Here is a 9574-nt window from a genome sequence, read left to right on the forward strand (position 1 = left end):
CTTCTTTAACAGGAACTGAATCTAGCATAGTTAGACCTACTGTAGCTGCAAATACTTTTGAATTAAAACCTAACACTATTCAGATGATGCAACAGTTTGTTCAGTTTGATGGTTTGCAGGATAAAAATCCCAACGCTCACTTAGCAAACTTTCTGGAATTTTACGATACATTTAAAATCAATGGCGTTTCTGATGATGCCATTCGTCTTCGGTTATTTCCTTTTTCATTGAGGAACAAAGATAAACAGTGGTTGAACTCGTTACCACGAGGGTCAATTACTACTTGGGAATGACTGAGAAATTTTTTCTAAAATATTTTCCACCGGCTAAAACGGCTAAATTACGTAATGATATCTCTCCTTTTGTGCAAATGGATTTAGAAACACTTTACGATACATGGGAGAGATACAAGGACTTACTAAGAAGGTGCCCTTACCATGGGTTACCGCTTTCGCTGCAAGTACAAACATTCCACAATGGTCTGAATCCCTCGACTCGGCAAATGGTTGACGCAGCTGCTGGCGGAACCATCAACAACAAAACACCTGAAGAGGCTTATGAATTCATTGAAGAAATGTCACTGAATAACTATCAGTGGCAAGTCATGAGGACTAAGCCAACAAAAACAGCCAGCGTTTATAACGTCGACTCAGTTACTATGCTGTCAAATCAGGTAGAACTTCTCAATAAAAAGATTGATGGTTTACTTGGTTCTACGCAGGTACATCCAGTAATGAGGTGTGCATACAGAAAATCAATCCTTCAATCCCACAACCGAAGAGGAACAAGTCAACTATATGGGTAACAATAACTTTAGATCTCAAAATAACCCATACAGTAATACTTATAATGCAGGTTGGAGGAACCACCCAAATTTCTCCTGGGGAGGTCAAGGGAATCAAAAGCCACAAAATCCTCCAAGTTTTCAACAGCCACCTTATCAACAAGTGAAGAAATCGAACCTTGAGGAGATGCTCTCAAAATTTATATCAATGTCAGAAACCCGTTTCCAAAATACCGAGACAGCACTTAAAAATCAATAAGCATCGATCCAAGGACTCGAAACTCAGATAGGCCAGCTATCCAAACTAATCTCTGAATGACCACAAGGTAGCTTACCAAGTAATACTGAACCTAACCCAAGGGAACACCTCAACGCAATTAGTATTCAAGATAAGGAAGGATTCATTGCGCCTGAGCCAGAATTGATGCAAGAAACTATGGTGAGCAAAGGTAAAAGTGAGGTAAGTCATAACAAAATGATGAATGGTGAATATAAACCTCATGCCCTATACCCTAACGCGACAAGGAAAGACCGCTCAGACAACAATTCGGTAAATTCCTCAAACTTTTGAAAAAGATACATATTAACTTACTGTTTATTGAAGCTTTGTTGTAGATGCCAAACGCAATGAAATTTTTAAAAGAGCTTTTAGTAAATAAGCGAAAGTTGGACGAAGCATCGCATGTGGAGCTAAATGCAGTCTGCTCAGCTATTCTACAGAATAAGCTACCCTACAAATTGAAAGATCCAGGGAGTTTTACAATTCCTTGTTTAATTGGTAGTTTAGATATAAGTCATGCATTAGCTGATTTAGGGGCTAGTATTAACGTCATGCCTTACAAAATGTTTAAGCAACTAGGTCTTGGGAAACCTAAACAAACTAGGATGAGCATTCAATTGGTAGATAAAACTATAAGATTCCCTAGGGGTATTATTGAAGATGTACTCGTGAAAGTAGATAAGTTCATATTCCCCGTTGATTTCGTTGTTCTAGAAATAGAGGAGGATAATAACACCCCTTTGATTTTAGGAAGGCTCTTTCTAGCAACTGCTAAAACAATTACTGATGTTGGCACAGTTGAGCTTACACATCGTATGGGAGACGAAACGATCACCCTTCAAGCTCGTAATTCTGGCATCACCAATCAAACATTGAAGGTAATAGTCCACACCAATCTACTAAAACTGACAATATGACTTTGTAGAAATTAAGCTTCAAAGAAGTTCACGAGCCATGTTCCAAAAATGATAGAGCACACATTCATGAAGAATGAAGGCTATAGATAGAGGAGCTAGACGAATGGCGAGCACACAAACCAAGAACACATGATAAACCGAAACTACGCCAAAACAAGCCCGATACCTCTCCTCATCAACTTAAGGTTGGTGATAAAGTCTTACTAGATGCCGCAGATCCCTACATTGTCACTACCACACCAAATGAGGAAATCCCTCTTACGGTATTTAGTGTTTTTCCATTCGGTACGGTGGAGGTGAGTCACCTCAAGTTCGGCACTTTTAAGGTAAACAACATCCAATTAAAACCCTATTTTTATGAGATTGATAGCAGGAATGAGGAGTATAAACTCCTCGAACCACCCTGATCATTCACTAGAGAGGTAAGTCAAGCTTAAACTATAAATAAGCGCTTCTCGGGAGGCAACCCGAGCACAAATATATTTTGATTTCTTTATTTTTAATTTCTAACACTTTGAATCATTAACTTTATCTTTGAATTGCAAAGTTTTTCAACACACATTGCCAGGCACACGGGCGTGCCTAAAGCCGTGGCCAAACAGGGGAACAGACACGACCGTGCGATACGGCCGTGTAGAAGCAGAATATGATTTCCCCAAAACACGAGATACGATAAATCCCCATAGCCGTGCGCCATGGCCGTGGGTGAACTTGATAGGTGAACACAGGCGTGGGAATGGAAAAACACGGGCATGCCAGGGGCAAGGCTCGATTCTGTTTCTTCGACACAGGCGTGAGACACGCCCGTTCCGTTAAGTCGTGGACAACAATACACGGGCGTGGTACCCTAACACATGGGCGTGGGAGAAGCGAATAAAGCTAGGCATGACCATGCGACATGGCCATGTGCCACACAAGCCCGAGACACACGGCGTGGGATAGTAACCGAGCACGGCCTAAATTGCAAAATTTGAAAAACATGGGCTCACCTTCAGAGTACACGGGCGTGGCCCTAGGCCATTGGCACCTCCCCTATATAAGCAAATCACTGTTCATTTTCTTCTTCCTTTCAAAACCCTGGCCGAAATCTCCCCTTCTCCACTCCCTAATCCCTATTCCGGCCACCATTCCCTAGATTCTCACTTCCTTAACCCCCAAACCACCCTAAGCTCTACTCCCCCTGCATTAATCCTCACTTTCCCCTCTTTTCCCTCCATTTTTCCTCCACACGACTGTATCCCCACGCCACACGCCCGTGCTCGCCTCCAACACGCTCGTGCGCCACCCTACAGTAGCTTTTGGTTCACTTTCTCAACCTTGTTTTTCCAATTTGCATTACTACATTGGTTTTCTATATGACTTACACAGATATTGTTACTGTTACCAATTTGTTCTGAATAATTTAGTAATTTACTTTAGTATTTTCTACATTTGAACTGTTAAAGTTACTAAATAGCATATGCTAGTTTTAGGATTCTTGCTTAACTGATGATGCATCTTTGATTCCAGTAAATGCTTCTGAATAATCATATAAAATTTTCACTTCTCGCTTGATATCGTTAAATGTTAACACATCTTGGACGTACTATATCAGTGCTCATACAGTTTTAGATACATTATGTCATCATCGAGAGGCAAGAAGGTCGCGGTCCCATCCTCAAAGAGACATCGGGGATTGGGTTCTTCCTCGGTACGTGCTACAGCCAAAGTTTGGCACCCATTCCTTGAGTTTTCGCAAGCTTCGCAGGAGGAGCTATTTCATATACTACGCGCACGACCCCTCACTACAGGTCACTGCATTGACTGGGCTACCGTAGAGCAAGTCCAGTTAGCTGATGCCCTCCGCACCCTCCTGTCCACAGACCTATGGGAATAGTTCTTCGCTATTACCGAACCTACTTATTTAGAGCTAACTTTAGAATTATGCTCTACTTTTCATTTACAGGTGGTGATGACGAACAATGATGACCCAGGCACCATTCACTTCCAATTAGGCGGTCTAGTTCGTTCGATGAGCGTCCTAGAGTTTGGAGTCACTCTGGGACTTTACACCAATAAGTTTATGGAAGAGGAGGACATGAATGCACTACCACGCAATATCCACATTTCTCCCTCCTTGTGCTGGAAGGATTTGGCACCACTCTCTTCCACCTACGACCCCAGCTGCTCGAAGGCCTCAGCTCTCGCCCCTTTCCTATGATATCTCCATGCCATATTAGCACACACCTTGACCGGAAGGAGAGAGAGCACCGGCGTCGTCAACACCCACGATGCCTACTATTTATGGTGCATGGCGAATGCACACGTGACTGACTTGGCATATTTCATCGCTTTTGCCATTCCCCATCAGACCAAGCGGTATCGAAAGGGAGTAATCTCTACTAGCCCCTACGTGACACGCCTTTCTAGACACTTTGGCCTCCTCAACACCGTGGCCCAGTCATCAGCGCTTACACTGATAAGTCAGATCTCCCCACAGGGCATCACGACTATGTTACACATGAGGATGATCGAGCACCGATGTGGGACCGATCCTCCTTAGTACCGTCTCACTCATGCCATTAACGAGGAGGATCTTGAGAACATTCCTGATGATGTCCGCCCACAGCACGAAGAGCCTTCTACCATGCCACCTAGAGAACGACTAGTTCATGGGGCTGCTTCATTGGCACACCTTTCCGACCGACTCGCTCACTTCGAGCAGTATTGCACTACAAAGATCGAGATGATTCACGACAGAGATCGACAACGTGACAGACAGATGGACGACATGTAGGCCATGATGCAGCAGCTGTGCCAGCACTTTCACATCGCCACTCCAGCGCCACCACCTAACGGCCCCACTAACGAGGATCATTGAATCCTCCTATCTTTTTATTTTTATTTTTATTTTTATTTTTATTTTTATTTTTATTTTATTTTTATTTTATTATTTTCTTTTGAAAGATATATCTATATTAGTAAATGTTACTTTATGCATTTTTCTGGTATTTCTGACAAGTAATCCCACTACGCTCTCTTCCACACCAACTCTTAATAAGCTCTTCATGATTCTACAGACTTCCAAGCAAAGCTGCTAGGAATATTTTACGGATGAGGAAACAAATAGGGAAAAATACCCAATGAGTGCCATGTTCAACCACCCAATTTCTTCATCTAGCCAAGAACAATGACAGCTACCATTTTCCCCAAACACTCCAGCCTCAGAATCAAGCTCCGCATCCATATAACAGAGAGTTTCACCTCTTTCCTTCTTATGATTTTCTTTATTCTAAATATTCTATCTTTGTACATTGAGGTAAATGTACATCTTAAGTGTGGGGGGTGAACACGAACATGATGCCTAACTTTTTGCATTATTCTCAAATCCCTGAATTTGGTCTTGTGCTTAAGTGATTTTCTCATAATATTGATCGAATGAATTCTGAGTTATCTATAATTATTGTTGATATGTCATGAATTAGACCATGGGAATTATGCATGATTATTTGATTATAGGACATTAGAGAATTGAGCATGATAAGTTGATATTTTGAGAACTAAAATTTCTAGACTATTTTTCTAAATTGAGGTATTATCTTGAAATCTTAAGTATATAGGAATGACATCACAAACCCAAATTTTTGGTGAGATTTTTGAGCCTTTTGAGTATATAGCTTTCTTTCTTGCTCACTTCTTTTGTGGTTTGAGTACGTCAACATTGAACTGTTATTCTAGAACTTGCTTCGATTATACATGTTGAGATCTCACGTATGATTTGATATACTGAGATGATAAAGGCACTTAGGATTTAACCCACTTACTTCATAAAAAGCCTTCCTACATAATTAAACCCTTAGTGAACCCCCTTTGGGCCTACTAACCTTTTTTTATTAATTAACCCTCATCATTAACCCATTAACCCATTATTGTTGAAATCCTCTTACTTAAATTACCATTTTTTATCGAGATTAAATTTAATATTGTTACCTCACTATGTTCACCATTTTTTGTTTCTATATTGTATTGGCTTCATTTGTTCTAAAAAAAAAGAGCCCATGTAATATAGTTCTAGATATTTGTTTGTGATTCAGTAATTAAGTTTTTGATAGTGGGGTAATATATTGAAATTATCTTGATTCTAACCTTTTTCTTTTCAGCTTGTATCCATACCCGTAACCTAAACCTCGTTACAACAATGCAAAGACCTTTTGATTTGTGTATCATATCATTTACAAGTGATGGAGATTTGATTTTCATGTAAGCCTATGGTAATAACTTCTCATGTTAGACAATCGAGTGCTTAATCTTGAACCTTAAACACTTTGAGTGATTTGAGTGAATCTTTAGTGAGGATGTCATCTCTTGTATATTTAGGACTAAAGTTAATTACTTGGAGGAAGGATATTACCTATAATTTTATTATCAAAATATTCGATTTAGATTGTTTGAGGCTTTTAATACCCCTATAGTTGAATTCTCACTGTATGATTTTCTGTGGAATAGTTTGTAACATTATCAGTAATGATTATGTGATTGAAAGGAAGGAATTCTAGCAGTAAATGAGAGTTTTTGTAACACCCCAAACCCGGCCCAGACGTTACGGCCGAATTCAGCGTGTCACATTGAAGTGTTTTTCGAAAACCATGTTTTCATTGAAAACCCTTCTTGATGTAAAACTCATTGAAGCGTTATTGTAAAACTCATGTTTTAATTAAAAATCTTTGAAAAGAATATTTTCGTTATAGATTAAAGTAAATGGAAGCTGTGCACCAGGTAGGAAGCCAGAAAAGAGGAGGTGAGTCTATTGGACTGCTTAAGTACCAAGCTCTTCATGGATCCAATCCTAGACATGCACACATCCATTGTCACACTTAAAGCATATTACTTGTCCACGAACAACAAATTAAGTTTAAGTCCATTTAAAATATTTATTTCCTTTGAAAACATTTATGTTGCGGAAGCTTTGCTCGGTAATCGTGATATTTTGAAAATAAGTAACTTTTATAAAATGCGCCCTAGAGCTAACCAATTTAATAGCCCAAAATATTAAAAATAATAAAAGAGCAGCCTTATTACAACTTAAACCAGAATAAAAATAATCAAAATAATAAATGCGAAACTTATTTTAAAGAAAACAGAAACTTAATCTTCGTGGCCACTCTGAATCCCGCCCAGCTCCAATTCCACCAACTAGGGCTCACCTGCAAGGATGGAAGAGAAATGGGGTGAGTTTGGAAAACTCAGTGTGTAAAGTATCCCAACCAAAGCCCAAATCAGTTCAAGCTTTACTGGGCCTAAGCCCTATTCAGAAATCAGTGTTAACTGGGCCTTAGCCCATATCAATATTAATCTGGGCCATAGCCCCTTACAGTATCAGAGTATATTGGGCCTAGCCCATATCAGTATCAATCTGGGCCGTAGCCCTATTACAAGTCGAGATATATTGGGCCTTGCCCATATTAACATAGTTGGGCTCGCTTCAATATAGTTGGCCCATAACAAAACAGTCTCATATGATTAATGCATGATAACCCCATCCAACCCTGCACTTGCCTCCGTCCATCCCTACACTTCCTGTGGGAAATAAATCACCCACGCCATCCCTACACTTACAATGTTAGCACCGGTTGCGGCACTAACTATAATCCGTAGCAAAGCTGCTTATATCAGAATATGTGGCACAGCCACCAGAACGGGTTCTTCCTCCATAACATAACCCAGATCCCATGCAACAGATATATATGTCATGGCATACAACAAACAGAATCAGAATATCATGCATTTCAGTCAAAATTAACCCTAGGGGTATAACAGTCTTTTTGCACCTAGAGGTAAAACGATAATTTTCATACTTAGGGGTGTTTTAGTAAAATTCACTATTTTAGGGTTTACATACATCCTACAACCGTTAACGCATCAACAGAAACACTTACCGATCGTCTTTACTGAATTGGGCCCGTTGGCCCATTAACCCGTTTTCGACCCATTAAGCCCAAATATACCGAAGTGCACGAAATTGCGCACTCTGTAATCATACCTCTTTAGATTACCAAAACTAACAAACAACCATCTCACAAGCGCTCGCATGCTCGCAAGTTCAGAAAATGCTGGCTTTTCGGTATTTCAGCTTTTCGGCTTTTGCCGATCTAGTCTATGAGTGGGTGTCGTTTACACACCTGTTTTTCGATGAAACGTTGACGAGTTCCACACGAGTTGCCTACAATCAGTTACTAACACGTTAAACAATGAATCCATAACAACTTAACACATCAAACCCTTACCATATTTGGCCCTTAACACCTTAGGCACTAAAGTTCTTACCTTTGCCGGAAAAATGGACTAGATCTAATTTTGGTCGTTCCAAATATCCAAGCCTTCCATTAGTAGCCTTTAATCCATAATAGAGCAAAACAAATCAAATAACACCACTAAACCCTTTTAGTTTTGTCGACAGGCACCCTTTGCATATAGGGGTTGTCGGCTTTTCTTTAAATCCCGAAATAAAGAATGGAAATAAGATTCCGAGTACTTACCACCAATGATGTACTTGTCAAGAGCGTTTCAAACACTTCCCCAATATCAGATCCACAGTGAATCCAATCTTAAAATGCGAGTAGAGAATAGAACTAGATATTAATTCCCGAATCACTATGACTTATGAAGGTTTAGGCTTTTGTGAGTGATCGGTTAAGGTGATTGAATTGGAGAGGTTTTTTTCTTTTATGATTGGTAAAGCAAAGAAAATGGGAAGATGACGATAAAAGAAAGGAGAGGAATGGTTTAATGGCCTCGGCTTGAAGAATTAAGAGAGCAAGAGAATGAAAAAATGAATCATAAAGGCCAAAAATAAATGGCACTTATTTGTTATGGCCGAATGAGTGCATTTCGGTATAAATCTTCCTTTTAAATTCCAACCCCTGAATTGCTCCTTGATTCTTGGCCAATTTCAAAGTTTGAATTTCATTCAAACTCCTAACCGCTGATCCGCAGCCTTATCCACCGCTTCATCATGCTGCTAAGAAGAGTTTCGGTCAAACTCTTATTCTCCCCCACGTGAATAGAAAAATTGGTAGCTCATTGCACGTACAATAGCTCGAACTCCAGACCTCAGTCCACCCTTGGGCCTACGTCCGTGCTGCTGGCCATTGCACCAGGCTTCCTTCCTTACTAATATATGGTTACAATTAAATATAAACCTTACCTGCTTTAGTTCTGGCCTGCTTTAAAAATAAAAGGAATTCGCCTTCCCCTGGAATCGAACTCATAACCTCACGGCAAGCCTAGCAAGCTGCTGCCACTGCACTGAACCTCTTCTCATGATGTAATCTACTCACAATTTATTATAATACTTATCTACTGCAGTCCCGGTTCGTTTAAAAAATAAAACCAGATATCGCTACTTACCAGACTCGAACCCCTAACAACGTGCACACTCTTAACGCCTCCTTGCGACTTGACCATGTGCCTCTTTTGTGTCACCTTTCCTCCCAAGATATTTATAAGGCCTCCTTGCGGAAAATCCTTGATTGTAAAAAAAACAACCATTGGCGCACGCCGTGCCTTAACCCAAGCACCTCTCACACCTTCCTAAGGTGCTTAGCCACTGGGCCA

At 40.2% G+C, this 9574-nt stretch overlaps 1 long non-coding RNA gene and 1 other non-coding gene across 2 annotated transcripts; both read right to left on the minus strand.

Moving 5' to 3' along the window:
- Positions 1-337: 337 nt before the first annotated feature.
- On the minus strand, positions 338-444 carry LOC121226866 (small nucleolar RNA R71). The gene has a single exon (XR_005924551.1). It is a non-coding gene; the product is annotated as a small nucleolar RNA R71 (small nucleolar RNA).
- A 7293-nt stretch (positions 445-7737) lies between these two features.
- On the minus strand, positions 7738-9118 carry LOC121226865 (uncharacterized). Its single transcript, XR_005924549.1, has 3 exons — positions 8497-9118; positions 8285-8351; positions 7738-8180 (listed from the first exon to the last, which is right to left on the minus strand). It is a non-coding gene; the product is annotated as an uncharacterized lncRNA (long non-coding RNA).
- Positions 9119-9574: the final 456 nt, after the last annotated feature.

The sequence above is a fragment of the Gossypium hirsutum genome, unplaced genomic scaffold (assembly GCF_007990345.1).
Source record: "Gossypium hirsutum isolate 1008001.06 unplaced genomic scaffold, Gossypium_hirsutum_v2.1 scaffold_548, whole genome shotgun sequence".
NCBI lineage: Eukaryota > Viridiplantae > Streptophyta > Magnoliopsida > Malvales > Malvaceae > Gossypium > Gossypium hirsutum.